This window comes from Podarcis melisellensis (assembly GCF_964234715.1).
Source record: "Podarcis melisellensis genome assembly, chromosome: 13".
Classification (NCBI taxonomy): Eukaryota; Metazoa; Chordata; class Lepidosauria; order Squamata; family Lacertidae; genus Podarcis; species Podarcis melisellensis.
Genome location: NC_138545.1, coordinates 49482129 through 49497165, shown reverse-complemented (window position 1 = coordinate 49497165; position 15037 = coordinate 49482129). Strand labels below are relative to the sequence as shown.

The 15037-nt window shown below is 48.4% G+C and overlaps 1 long non-coding RNA gene across 1 annotated transcript in view; it reads left to right on the top strand.

Moving 5' to 3' along the window:
- The first annotated feature begins 508 nt into the window (after positions 1-508).
- LOC309354410 overlaps positions 509-15037 on the top strand; it is a 35197-nt gene continuing 20668 nt past the window's right edge. The window contains exon 1 of the long non-coding RNA XR_014162271.1: positions 509-561. This is a non-coding gene — a long non-coding RNA (uncharacterized lncRNA). The remainder of the gene's footprint in view (positions 562-15037) is intronic.

Below are 15037 nucleotides of genomic sequence, written 5' to 3'. Positions count from 1 at the left end.
CACCCTGTCATTAAATCGTTGCTCTTGCAATCTTTCAACTGCATTCGTTGTAAACAGAAAATAAAACAGAAAACAAAATGTTTTAGAAAAGGGGCATCTTTTTTAAAATGTGCAAAATTTTCTAAAGAAATGCATTGAAGTCTGTTCTTTTTTTCCTTTTTTTTTTGCCGCAGAACTGGCCCACTTCCAAGCAGCAGTTATCACAGTAGGAAAGACGATAACTTGTACTTTAATAACATCTCTACTGGCATGATAAATGGATCTGTGATTGGACCAATTGGGATTTCATGGTCTGAAGCTTTATGAATTTGTCAGTTCTGTTCAATTGTTTCCAGCAAAGTGACTCGATCATATTGTTCATGTTATCTGGAGGAGAGAGGGTGGGCTGGGGGGAGAGAATCTAAAATTAGATTGTGTACAGACTCTGGGCAATTGGTCCTTGTCCAGAATCATTTTCCTATCTGTTGATAGATTCATGCGGTAATAGTCGCAAACTCATTTGCGGCTAGTCACAGCCCATTAACCATCTGTTCCTCTATTAAGCAACCTTCTTTATATAATGTAAGTATTTAATTTTAATAAACTTTATCTACCACGCATTTATCTTAGACATAATAAGGAACTATTGAGAGCATGGTCAATGGGCCATGTAAAAACCATCATATTTTTGATAGAATAGCTTCTGTGTAAGGCAAGGGGGGGGGGATATCTACCCCAAGAGTAGTTCTCAAATAGCTTTAAGAAAAAATAGTATTTTCTTAACTTCAGCATGATCAAAGGGGGGGGGGAGAGAGGCCATATTCTGAGATAATTAATGCTCAAATGCAGAATGGCACTGGAGAAGTCTTGCTTTTTGCTACGAAGATCAGCACAGTGATCAATTTAGATTGCATTTCAGAGATGCCAAATCTCACATCCTCTTGGCAGTACTTAGTGATGGCTATTCCTTCACCCACAAGAGCTTTGCCAGCCGGTCTTATGAATTGACATCATCCAACCATAGCAGATACTGCAGCGCTATAGTTAAACGTTCTAAAGTGACTTGAAATCGATTGGAAGCCTAGCTTTATACAGATATCATCCAAATTCACAGCAGAGCTCTTCAAGTGTGGATATATTAGCCAAAGAAGGAAGAATAAAAGATTTTGACTTTTGTATATATACACAGCTTTGGATGTGATGAGGTTTTTGACATTAGGCACCTAGGTTCAGCCATCGTGCTAGTGTATGTTATTATCAACAATACTATTAATAATCGTCATGCATATAATTGCAGCATTTTTCCTCTCGTAGGAGGGCCAGCAGTAGGGAACTCCTGCACGGAGTATCATAAAGAGGAGTGGGAGAAAAGGATGGGTTTCTTTACTGTATTATATTATAGTTTCCAAATGTACATGAAGTTGTAATACAAGCAAAAGCAAAACTCCCAGAAAGGAGTTTCAAGGAGCTTACATCTAATTCAACTTAATTTTGGCAGATGGATAGAAATATTATTAGTAGCATAAGTATTGGTATTATTATAATATTTATATTTATACCCCTCCTTTTTCCCCTGACAAGGATTCAAGATGGCTTACAGGTAAAAATAAGAACAGCCAAAAACATTGAGAGAAAAAGCACAATAATTTAAAAACATATATATAATTAAAACACACACACACAAACACACAATCTATTAAAAAGTGACAGATAATTACAAGTAACAAATAGTACAGAATCAGCCCTTTCATTAAAAGCAGTCAGTTCCCAGAAGCCTGTTGGACAGAAGGCTTCATCTGCCAATGGAAGGACAACAAGGAAGGAGCCAGTCTGGCTTCTCTAGGGAGGGAGTCCCAAAGTTGTCTGGGAGCAGCCACCACCAAGAAGGCTCTCTCCTGCTTCCCAGCCCAATGGACTTGTGAAGGTGTGGGGCTGAGGGAAGGCCCTCTTCTGAAGTTCCCAGGCAGGTTTGTATGAGGGAATATGGCATCTCAGATATACCATATTCCCACCTGTGAGGTGGGTCAGGCCAAGAAACGATGGGTAGCTGAACATCTACCAGGGAGCATCATAACTAAAAGAGGCTTGCACTGAGTCTCTCCTTCAGCATGGCATGTATTGCACACGCACATCACACGGGCTCTTATTTGTCAGAATCAACTGCTGAGAACTCTCTCTTCCAGTGTGCCAATCACTTCCCTCTGGCATAATCCCAAGCGTGTGTATGGGGTGTTGGGAGAGGAGTACAGTGATACCTTGGTTCTCAAACACCTTGGTACTCAAACAACTTGGAACCCAAACACTGCAAACCCAGAAGTAAATGTTCTGGTTTGAGAACTTTTTTCAGAAGTCGAACGTGCTCCATTTTGAGTATTACACTTCTGTAGGTCTTTCAAGACCGGTGTTATATGGTCTCGGTGGCCACTCCCAGTCACCAGTGTAGCTGCTGCATTCTGGATTAATTGCAGTTTCTGTGTCACCTTCAAAGGTAGCCCCACGTAGAGCGCATTGCAGTAGTCTAAGCGGGAGATAACTAGAGCATGCACCACTCTGGCGAGACAGTCCGTGGGCAACAACAACAGTCCCATGTGTCTGCAACAAAGTCGATGGCTATTCAGTCACCGTCAGGTTGAAAATATCCACATGACAGGTCCTGCCAGTGGTCCTTTGCCCCTACCTACCCAGTGGCATGGGTTCTGCTTCCCTGTAGCCACTGCTGCGCTGGGTGCTGTCAGAAAGAAGGAGATTCTTAGGTGTAATGCTTGGGATTCACTGAGGCAACATTGACTGCGGCAAAAAAGATTACTTTCCAGTGCTCCAGGTCTTCTTCAAATCGGACACATAATGGCAAAACAGATGATTTTCATAGACGATGGGGTTATTTTATCAGTTAAAACATGTTGTCTTTCTCCTGAAGGTTAGCAAGAAGTATTTCGTGGGAGTTGCCATAGGAACCTTGCACACACAAAACTGAATGTAAAAAGAAATTTTATGGTGAGCTGAAAGGAACGGCAGATGAAGGAAGGGAGGTTACAAACCCTCTCTGTAAATCATTTACAGAACATTTAAAATGGGGCAATAAAACTGACAAGACTTTTTTTTCCTTTTGATCTTGGGCCTTCTGTTGAGCAAAATGTTCAAGATAGATTTCACCTTGTGTTAACAACGAGTTACTTCTCACAAAACTTTTGCAAAATCTGTGTGCCTCTTGGCAATTATGAAAGGCGTATATATAAACTGCCACTTTTCTTAGCAAAGCTACAGTATTTTTTTTGCATATCTTATTGAGTCTGGTTATTTCTCTAGAAGGGAAACCATTGCATTGCATAAAAATAACAGACTCTCATGGTTTCTAAACATGTGCCCCCCCCCCAAAAAAAAACCACACACAAAGGTCCATGGAGCAAAACATGGTGGTTCCATCCATTTCTAATGGACATTGTGATGGAAAAAACCAGACTCAGCAGAGGCACATAGCTCCTCTGCTTTTGACAGAAGAAACTCTAGCCCTCGATGAATAGCTGTTCTCTCTCTTGCATCATGGCTATACCTCCATGGGTTGGTAGGGAGTCCTTTTTATGTGAGATTCTATTTAAAAAGGGACGCGGGTGGCACTGTGGTCTAAACCACAGAGCCTAGGGCTTGCCGATCAGAGGATTGGTGGTTCGAATCCCCGCGACAGTGTGAGCTCTCATTGCTCAGTCCCTGCTCCTCCCAACCTAGCAGCTCAAAAGTATGTCAAAGTAGATAAATAGGTACCGCTCCAGCGAGAAGGTAAATGGTGTTTCCGTGTGCTGCTCTGGTTCGCCAGAAGTGGCTTAGTTGTGCTTGCCACATGACCCGGAAGCTGTACACTGGCTCCCTCGGCCAGTAAAGTGAGATGAGCGCCGCAACCCCAGAGTTGTCTGCAACTGGACCCAATGGTCAGGGGTCCCTTCAACTTTTACCTCTTTAAAAAATGTACTGATTTAACTCTTGGGTTTTGACTGCTCTAAGTAATAACGGAGCAGCCTTTGCTTTCTCATAAGGTCTGCCATGCTTTTATCCTTTATACACACCAGATTAATTTATTCTAGCCCTCCATATGCTAATCAGCTCCTGATGTGGCATTGAGGAGAAGCAAAACATTAATCTTTTAGCATGCAGATGGGTTTCAATCAGACATGTTTTGGAGTAAGCGTGGGCTGGGAGCATGGCTACGACTCCTGCCAACAGCAAAGCAAGATTCAGAATGATCTGGTTACAGGTTGCTTATCCACAAACACCCCCACGGAACCTATAAACATTCCCCCCCCCCTGCCCCTTAGTTTGCTAGTCATAAATTACTCAGGGAGTGTAACTCTGCCAGTGTTGCTTGCAGTGTCTGGAAATACTATCAATCTGCAGCAAAGCAGCTTCGGGGGGGGGGGAGAGAGAGAGAGAGAGAGAGAGAATACTTGCAGACTGGATCATTTCAACATGTTGCCACATAATATTTTGTGGAGTACTTAGTGAGAACCATTTTCTCAATGAGAACATTAAAATATCTGGGAACTTTCACTATCTTCTCTAATGCTGTTATGTACTGAAGTTCTCAACCTGGGCCAGCAGGGGGATACTGTTATGCAAATGAAGGGTTGAAAGTGACGTTCAGTGATTGGATGGATACTGTAGATAGTTATGCATAAGGGATCGAAAGTGACGTTCAGTGATTGGTTAGTTTTAGAAAATTGTTACAGTTATGTTGTACTGGAGATCTATATAGCGTGTTCTCATAAAAGAGAGAGCACGTGTTGCGGATGGGGCCAAACAAAACCCAGATAGTGACCAGCCCATTAAGGGCAATGGGCTGGAGCAGATTGGTTGAAGTTGTTACTGGGGCAAAAATGATGTTGCCAATTTAGGGGTGGGTTTAGTCCCCATATATAAGCAGGGTCCACAGCTTTCTCTTTCTCTTTTGCTGTGGACATCGGATCTTGTGGACATCGGATCTGCACCGGAGCGATTTCAGCAAAAGTTTGGGTTGTATATTTCCCCCTTTTTTTCTTTTTCTTTTTTGTTCTTTCTCCCTTTCTTCTTCTCTCTTTATTTAGTTGTTGTATAGTTTTCTCTTATTTTATTTCCTCCCCTTTTGCTACTCTCTTCAGTCTTCGGAAGGGGGGGGCTCTCGGCCCCGGGTGGCCTGCGGCCTGTTCCAGGCCGTGCCAGGGGACCAGAGCTAGGGGTGCGATCTCCTGGCCTCCCCCAGCCTACTTGTGAGTGCCACCCCCTCGGGGTGCCAGCCGTGGGGATCGCCCGGCGGCTTTATTCGGCCCGGCCGGGCCTCTAATTGATTTTCGCCCTTCCTAGCCCCTTTAGGGTGCCAGATAGGCCCCTCGATTGTCCCGTGGGCCGGGAAACGGGGCTTCGGTCCCCGTAAATTGTGCGCGCAAAGGGCGCGCGGAGACCGGCCGTTTGGTTGTTTGTGTGTGTGTGCGTGTGTGTTTAGCGCCGCGCACGGCTTTTTCCCCCACCGCTTGGGCCTGCGGGCATCGGGGTCGCGTCGCGGCCTCCTACCTGCCCGGGATCCCGGTGGCGCCAGGGAGGCCCGCGCCGGCCTCCGGAGGGGGAGCGGGGCCTCGACCCCCCGGGTGTTGTCGGGGGTGTGTGCGCGCGGCAGGGGCCTGCTGGTGCCGCGATCGGTCGCGGCCTAGTTTTTTCGGCCTGAATTGGGCCTTCCCTCCCCCTGTAAGTGCCAATACGACCATCGCACCCCCGCGGTAGGCTGCTCGACGGTGGGGGCGACTGACCTGGCCTTGGGGCGAGCTCCGGTGGGTCGGCTACCGCCGTTGGTGGTGGTGGGGGCCGCTGGCAGGCCCCAGAAGGAGCCTTGATTAAGCGAGGCGGCTGGGGGCCCTCCATTTGCTGTCTCACTCGGCAGGAGCACCATTTTGTTCTTTAGACCACGTGGCGACCTCTAGTGTCAGGCCTTGCAATAGCAGGGCCTGGTGGCTGCATTGTCCGAGGCCTGAGCATTATTTAGCCCTATATCGCGACCCCTGGTGGCTGTATGCTTACAGGTATTTAATTCCTCCTTTGCACACAGCCAGTCGGCTATTGCTAGAGAGGTATTGCTGTGGAGTCTAAGGTTGCAGCTTTGACCCCCTTATTCGGACAGCCTTGTACTCCTAGAGGCTGGGGGGAGAAGCAGGTGGTTGCTTCTTGCCTACTGGTATTTTATTTGTCATTTGTCCTGATTTTATTTAACTATTTAATTTCTTCTAACATACCAGTAGCAGGGATGGCCCCAAAGAAGGCTACGAGGAAGTCTGGTCCGGCCTGCACCACAAAGCGGCCTATAAAAGGCCCGTCTCAGGCCTTACGTTCCCCCGAACCCGGCCAGTCGGTGCAACGCCTTCAATCCATGGTCTCCAGTTTGGCTGGCGACCCGGTGGCTCTGGCAAGGATGGAGGCGCAGCTGGATGGTTTGATGCATCGCCACTCGACCCCGTCAACTTCCTCCGCCATGCCGGCTCCCCCTGTGGTCGCTTCGTTTCCTCCGTCATCATCCAGTGATGAAGAGGTAGAGCCATTGCCAGCCAGTGGCTACTTACCTGACGCGCCTCAGGCTCGGTCCACGGTGCCGCCCGAGTCGCAGGTTGCCGTGCCGCGGGGCCGGGCTTCTTCCAGGGTGGGGGCCAGAAGGAGGGCACCCGCTCGGGGTCCAGTTGCGCGGGGTTCACCGGCGCAGCCCGCAAACGTGGGGAGCCCGATCCCTGGTCATTCACAAGTTGTGTCTTTCCAGTCACTTCCAGCCACTTCACAGCAGGGCGATGCTTCAGAGTCATCGCTCGAGGATAGCCTTCCTCTTCCTCCGAAGACGTCTTCCGGTGGTCATCGCCGCCGTAAGAAAAGTTCGAGGAGGCGTGCCAAGAAGAGGCGTAGAGACACCTCGTCCTCTTCATCAGGTGCGTCATCCCAGACATCTAGTAGTGACGAGGAAGCGCCCCTTAAGTTATACTGGGGTTTTGGGGAAACCTCTGGGCTCCCAAAGTGGGTTTGGGAACGGAGGGCGAATTCCCATAGGGCCAGGTACGGTGCTGTGCTAGACTGCCTCGATGGGGCCCTGGTGCCGGACGTAAAGGTCTCCACCAACTCGGCCAGGGACATCATTCCGGGGGCGCACCTGTCCGCCAAGTTGCGTTCAAGGATATTGGACGGCCGTTATGTTGATATTTTTAGCCTAGCCCCTCCGTTGGAAGGTCAGGAGCCTTTGGATAAGGGCCTGCCAGCTCCAAAGAAGCGGACGTTCATGGCTAAGGCCGATAGGACCTTTGAATGCTGGTTAGATAGTTTCCAGGTTTTTGCTGGAGTCGTGGCCTCGGCCTATCCCAGGAGATCTTTACATCTTTGGGTGTACCTATCCATAGTCCGTTCCGCCTTCACAATGGCTGGAGAAACTGGTGCGCTAGCCTATGACCAGAATTTTAGGCGCAGGGCGGCTAAGATCCCTACGGCCCGCTGGGATCGGAAGGACTTGGATGTATGGACCACTTATGTAGCCCCCCGTATAGATAAGAAGGTCCCTGATGCCCAGAAGTTTAAGGCTGCCCCTGCAAAGTTGGGGCATAAACCCTTTTGCTGGGATTTCAATAAGGGCACTTGTACGCGACAATCCTGTAAATACGCACATGCGTGTGATAAGTGTTCAGGGAACCATTCCGGGTCCGCGTGCCAGACAGGCCGCCGCCCCTTTCGGAAGGGAGGGGGCTCTCAGCAGCCCCCAAAAACCGCTGCACAAGCCCCTGCCGCGGGAGCAGGAAAGTAGTATGATCTCCTCTTTAGCTTACACCCCGGTAAGGCTACAGCCGCTGCTTTCTTTGTTGGAGTTGTACCCCGATGCCAAGGCGGCGTCCTATTTGCGCGAAGGTTTTTCTTTAGGTTTTAGAATCCCGGTGGTCTCTAACCCGGTTGCCAGAAACCCTGCGAACCAGAAATCGATTAGGGATATGCCAGAGGTGGCGCGTAAGAAAATTGGTAAAGAATTAGCCTTAAGTCGCATGGCCGGTCCTTTTGCGGTCCCTCATTTTCCCAATTTGCATATTTCACCATTGGGCATAGTTCCCAAAAAAGCCCCGGGGGAATTTCTCCTGATCCATAATCTCTCACATCCTAGAGGCACATCAGTAAATGATGTGATTCCCCCGGAACTTTGTTCGGTGAGGTATGCTTCTCTTGATCATGCAATCAAGATGATCCGGAAATTTGGACCGGGCGCCTTGCTGGCAAAATGCGACATCGAATCAGCATTTCGGCTACTTCCTATCCACCCCGACGATTTTTGGTTGCTGGGATTTCAGTTTGAAGGAAGTTTTTACTTTGATAAGGCTATGCCCATGGGCTGCTCAGTTGCCTGTGCGGCCTTTGAGACCTTTAGTTCATTTTTGGAATGGGCTTTGCGTGAAAAAACCGGTTTAAGCGGTGTCACGCATTATCTCGATGATTTTTTGGTCGCCTCGGCTGGCGATACAGGGGATTGCGTAGTCTTATTGCAGGCATTCGCTTCCTTAACGGAAGATTTGGGTGTCCCGTTGGCGGCTGGGAAGACCGAGGGTCCTTCTACGCAGCTGACTTACCTGGGTATCTTGTTAGATACCGTGGCTCAAACCTCTAGCTTGCCGCCTGAAAAAATAATCACCTTGAGAAGGGTTATTGAGGATATGATTCCTTTGGAGAAAGTTTCCCTGCGGCAGCTTCAGTCATTACTGGGCCATCTGAATTTCGATTGTAGAGTGGTCTCTCCTGGGCGTCCATTTTGTTCCCGCTTGGCCAGACTTACCTCGGGCTTGAGGGCCCCGCATCACAGGGTCCGCCTTCCTTCTCAGGTACGGGCTGACCTTGCTATTTGGCTGGAATTCTTGGTGGAATTCAATGGGGTGTCCTTGTGGCAGGACACTTTGAACCTCCACAACGACTTCCAGGTACATTCTGATGCTGCAGGGTCCTTGGGGTTTGGCTTGTACTGGGATGGCAGGTGGTGCGCCGAGCGCTGGCCTCCTGCTTGGCGGGGGCAGGCTATAACTCGGGACCTAACCTTTCTTGAGTTTTTTCCCATTGTAGTGGCAGTGCACTTGTGGGTCGAGAGTTTCAGGGATCACCGTGTTTGTTTCTGGACTGATAACCAAGCGGTGGTGAATGTACTGGCCAAGCAGTCTTCACGATCCCCTCGGGTATCTGCCCTTCTTCGGGCCTTCGTTTTGCATTGCCTGCGTTTTAACATTGTGTTTTCTGCTCGTTTTGTCCCGGGAATTTCTAACGAAATTGCTGATGCTCTGTCCCGTTTTCAGATGGAGCGTTTCAGGTCCTTGGTGCCAGTGGCTCGAGACCGTCCGGAAATTTTCCCAGATCATCTCTGGAACCTTGGCAGAACTTAGTCTTACAGGGAGTAGCTGCATCTGTTGCACCTTCTACCTTGAGGTCCTATAAAAAGGCCTGGGCGGACTTTTTGTTATTTAGTGGGCAGCCTGTAGGGGAGGTTGCCACCCCCCATTCCACCTCTCAGGTGCTCCAGTATTTGGCACACCTATTTCAAATGCGTCGGGCAGCTAGGACACTACGCCTGCACTCTGCAGCAATTTCCTTTTTTAGTAAGGCATATTTTAACAAGGATCCGTGCAGGAAGTTCGTAGTGCGTAGGGCCCTGGAGGGTTGGGGGCGACTCATTCCTTCCAGGCCCATCTCCAGACGACCCATTACATTGGAACTGCTGACGCAGATGCGGTCTAAGCTGCGGAGCATCTGTTGGTCGAAATTTGAGGCTCGGCTATTCTCAGCAGCCTTTTCATTAACGTTCTTTGGGGCCCTGAGAATCGGAGAAGTGGTTCTCGAGCCCAAACGGGACGGAGGTTCTAGGGGCTTGCTGATGCAGGATGTTAGGGTGTCTTCACGGGACTTGCAGGTTAACGTCAGGAATTCAAAGACGGACCAATTAGGCAGGGGCGCTGTTATTACACTCCCTGCAACTGGTCAAAGTGGCCCCTGCCCAGTGAAGGACCTTAAGAAGTATTTAGCCTTGCGTCCTGGCGGCGAAGGGCCCTTGTTCAAGCACGAAAATGGCCGCCCGCTGGTGAGACACCAGTTTACTGGAGTGTTGCGGAAAGCTGTGGTGGCTTGCGGCCTCCCGGCTTCTGAGTTTGCCCCTCACTCCTTTAGGATTGGAGCGGCTACGACTGCCGCACACTGGGGCTTGTCAGTTAAGAGGATAAAGGATTTGGGTCGGTGGCGTTCGGATGCGTTCAAAGCATATGTGCGGAAGTAATGCGTTCGTACTTACATGTTTGTGTTTTACCCTAGGTCGGGCTGCTATCCGTATCTGGATAGTAGGGCACAGTATTGTGCACTGGGCTGCGGACAGAGCTCGCCAGTCCGGACTGGGTGACGGCCTGGGGTTCCCGCACCACGTACAGGTGTCCTGGATTTCCAGAAGGGGGATGCTGTGGAGGGAATTTTTACCCCTCATGCGAAGGCGTGTCCTCCAATGCGGCCCTCCTTCAGCGATCGTGGTGCAGCTCGGGGAGAACGATATGGTTTCCTCTTCCTGCTATGTGCTGCGCGCTTCCATATTACAGGACTTGGGAGAGTTGGCGGCACTGGTGCCGTCAACTAAGCTAATTTGGTCACAGCTATTGCAACGCCGTGTTTGGCGAGGTAGTCCTTGCCCGGTTGCCACCGAACGTGTAAGGAAGCGGATTAATTCCGCAGCAAGCAAGCTGGTGGTGAATCTGGGCGGGGCTGTAATCCCGCACCCTCTGATTTCATTCAAGGCGATTGAATTTTATAGGGATGATGGGGTTCATCTCTCGCCAGTTGGGAATGATGTGTGGTTGGATGCTCTAGTGTCCAGGCTGAGGGTGTGGTTTAATCTGTGAGTGGTTGGCGGCGAGCGTAAGAGCTCGAATGGCGGTTAGGCATTGGTAAAAATTGGTTGGTGGAGGGGTATGGATTGGCTGTGCCTGCCCCTCCAATGCTGCTGCTGACGGGTATTCCGTTAAAGGAATTCTGAAGCTTACCATCCCCTTCGTCCAAACCCTGACGGCAGGGTGCGGGCCGTGTAAGCTTCAAGGAACATGCGCGGAGCAGTGAGAGTCTGTTACGCAGCTCCATCTGACTCTGACCATGATTCCTCCGGGACTGGCTAAGGAGTCAGTGCTGTCCCCCAAGGCGGGGGGGGGGGGGACAGGTAGTCATACCAATGCCTAAGCAACCACTCTCAATTTGTATAAAATAAAGTTGTGGCCAAAAAATTATGCCAAAAACCAAACAAAAATTATGTGTGATGTCTGAGTTATTGGGGTAGGGGTTTTGTGGGACCTCAGCACGCAAAAGCAGGCTGACTGAACCCTTCAGTTCAGTTCTGTTCTGGCCTATGAATAAACAAGAGCTATTTGAAGAATCGCTGTGTTGTCTGATATGTTCACCCACAACTTAACAAGTGCCGTCTCTCTCTTCTGCGGAGAGAAGTACAGTGGTACCTCTGGATGCGAACAGGATCCGTTCCGGAGCCCCGTTTGCATCCTGAGCAGAACGAAACCTGCGTCCGCGGCTCATGATTCACCGCTTCTGTGCATGCGTGTGACATCATTTTGAGTGTCTGCGCATGCACAAGTGGTGAAACCTGGAAGTAACACGTTCTGTTACTTCCGGGTCACCACGGAGCGTAACCTGAAAATGTTCAACCTGAAGCGACTTTAACCTGAGGTATGATTGTATTATTTGTATAGAAATGGCTCTTTCAGAGATGATTCTCCCTTGACAGAGAATCATAGAATTGTAGAGTTGGAAGGGACCACGAAGCTCATCTAGTCCAACCCCATCCAATGCAGGAGTCTTTTTGCCCAACGTGGGGTTCAAACCCATGACTCTGAGATTAAGAGTCTCATGCCCTACCGACTGAGCTATCCCAAGAATGTTTGCTGTTTGGAATAGCAGATATAATGAAGACAGAGAAGCAGTCTTCTATGGAAGCAAAAGCCCAGGTTATACAAGAACAGAATCATTTTATAAAACTTCCTTTGGAGTGAATCGTTTCAGGTCACAGGTATGGTTTTTCTCATGTTTGAATACTCCCACATGGGGTTGGGAATCCCTGCAAATAGATAAACATCTGGTGAGGAAGAAGGTTAGGCAGAACTTATCTCCCTAAGATACTAGTATCAGCACGGCATGGTTTGTTTGTTTGTTTTTAAAAGGAAAGGAAAGATTCTGCAGTCTCCATGTACAGCCTGAATGGTATAGGCCAGGCATAGGCAAACTCGGGCCTCCAGATGTTTTGGGACTACAGCTCCCATCATCCCTGACCACTGGTCCTGTTAGCTAGGGATCATGGGAGTTGTAGTCCCACAACATCTGGAGGGCTGAGTTTGTCTATGCCTGGTATAGTCCAAAGTTAGCTTTACCACTTGATTGGATAAACTGGTCCACAGAGAGCTAGGAGAGGGAAATGAGAGTATTGATGAAGGCATGCTTTTGAGGTGAGAACAGGAGATCAAGGAGGTGAAAATTGAAGTGCTGGTAAAACCCTGGATCTGAAATGAAACTAGGACGCTGGAAACTCTGCACTTCTTTTGTGCATAGACTGACTTTGTACATTTCACGAGAAGCTATAGTTAGTGGAGAAACATAGTTGCTGAATTATAAATAGCGCAAAGGTTTAAAGCTCAGCCTTGGCAGGCTTATATGTTTATTTGTTTTTTTCTTAATTCTTTACAGACATTATATTTTATTTAGTCAGTTTGCCTCATGCCCTTCCTCCCAAGGAAGTTAAGAGTGGTAAGCCTCAGAATGTAACACTGGGTAGTATTCAGCTAAGTTGAGCAGACCCACAGAAATTAATGGACATGGCTTCGTTGTGCTCATTAGCTTCAATCGGTCTACTCTAAAACTTAGCTGAATGCCATTTAAAATAAGATAAAGACATGCCTAAAAGCATTTAAATAATGAGCTTTTTATTGGAGTGAGTTCTTAACTCTTTGGTGCATCATTTAAAAATACCGTATTTTTTGCACCATAACACTCACTTTTTTCCTCCTAGAAAGTAAGGGAAATGTCTGTGTGTGTTATGGAGGGAATGCCTACGGGTGCCGGGGGGGATCTGCTGCAGTCGTGAGCAGAGGATCCCTGGTTCCCCTTCCTTCCCTCCTCCGTGGCTCGCTATGAAACAGCAAAGTGGGAGAAGAGGGACAGGGAGCCTGCTTCTTTAAAGGAGCAAAGTGGGAGAGGAGAGGAGCCGCTTACATGAGTGTAAGCGGCTCCTGTCCGGTTGGTTCCATGTGGATCCGTGCTTTGTAACCACGTTTTAAGTGGGGAGGGAAGGAAAAGCACTCAAGGGACAAGGAGCACGCGTGGGGTGGGTGGAGAAGGATGCTGCTAATAATGAAGAAGAGGGGTTTAAGGGGAGAAGGCTCCTCTCTTCTCCCACTTTGCTCCTTTAAAGCAAGCAGGCTCTCTGTCCCTCTCTCCTCCCCACTCAGCTTGCTACATAGCAGCAAAGTTTTTCAGCTCGCTAAGCCGGGGATGAGCGGGGAGGAGGAAGAAAAGCCTTGGCCCTCCAGATGTTTTGGCCTACAACTCCCATGATCCCTAGCTAGCAGGACCACTGGTCAGGGATGATGGGAATTGTAGTCTCAAAACATCTGGAGGGCAGAGGTTGAGGAAGCCAGTACTAGATTACTAGATACTATTCTAGATTGTGTGTGGACTATGTAGAGAGGAAAAGTGCTGAGTTTTCATTGATTCTAGAATTAAATGTCATTTGTCTGTGACCCCTGCCAACCACAGAAAGACAATCCAGCTAAACTAAACCAAAACAATCAAACTCAGTTTGAGGCTGATCTTCCAGCATGCCTTTTTTTCATCAAAATGAACATGCCTGCATTTCTGTTTAGCGATGGATAGTGCCCTTCAGCTGGTTAGAAGCTGGAGTGTAATTATATTGTTATGAGTTTGTGAGTGCCAAACCTCTTTAATCCCTGGACCCAGTAAGTGTCAAAACTTAATCAAGGCTTGGTGTGTTAAAATGGGGGCCAGACAATTCTAACCCCTGGTTCCAACAACTGTTCAAAGCTAAATAAGCCAGGCTAGTTTCCGGTGTTGAGGTGATGGCCAGGTGATGGACTATTATGGGGTGGGGGGGGGAGAAGGTGATGGGCCAATAAGAAAGCAAATTAAGGGGGCTCTGTGCAGATGGAAAATGGGTGGGGCCCCTCCTCCAGCTCTTAAATAGTGAGGACAAAAGCCAGCGTTTAGAGTTGAAAGGGTGTGTGAGGTGACTTCAAGAGAAAAGTGGCAGACTGGAAAAAGCAGAGAGTGAGCAAGCCATGACAGATCTTTGCTTGAATTCAAGGCTCCAGCTATGAGAGAAGGAGACCCTTTTGGTGTGTTGTTGCTGTGAACCCCTCCATCATAGGCCCAGCTTCTATATATGTGTAAATAAACCTTATATCCTAAAGACACCACAGTCTCTGCAGAGCATCATTTCAGAAAGGCAACATGGACCCTGAGTAAGTACCTAGAACTCCTAGAATCTCACAGCGCTTGGAGACTAGAGTGGCGTACAACAATATTTTACGCAAAAGTGACTTTTGGCAGGACCTGAAGATTAGTCTGAGTTGCTTCCACAGTTTCTCAAACCACTTGGCTCCAAACAGTAAATTCAAGGTTTCTCCGGAAGGTCCAAACTCTTGCTCTGGTAAGATTTATGGTGGTCTATCTCTTCTCCAGTGGAAATGGGGAAACAGAAAGGAGGTCTGCTTTCCACTCTACAAGCAAGCAAGCAAACACAAACTCTGGATCCCTCTCCCCATCAAATGGCAATGATTTTTCTGGTGCCATCATAACTGAAGAAAATGCAAACAAAAGCCCACGTAGCAGTCAGTCGGTTTGGTTTGGAGTCTTCTTTTCTTTTTCAGTTTGGGATTGGAAAAATCTGAATTCACTGTACAAAAAAGGGCTGGTGGTTTCTGAATAAGGGCAATATCGTATGAATGGTGCCCAGAAATATTGGACTCAAACAGCCTCAAAGTCCAGTATGGAAAAGCCCTTA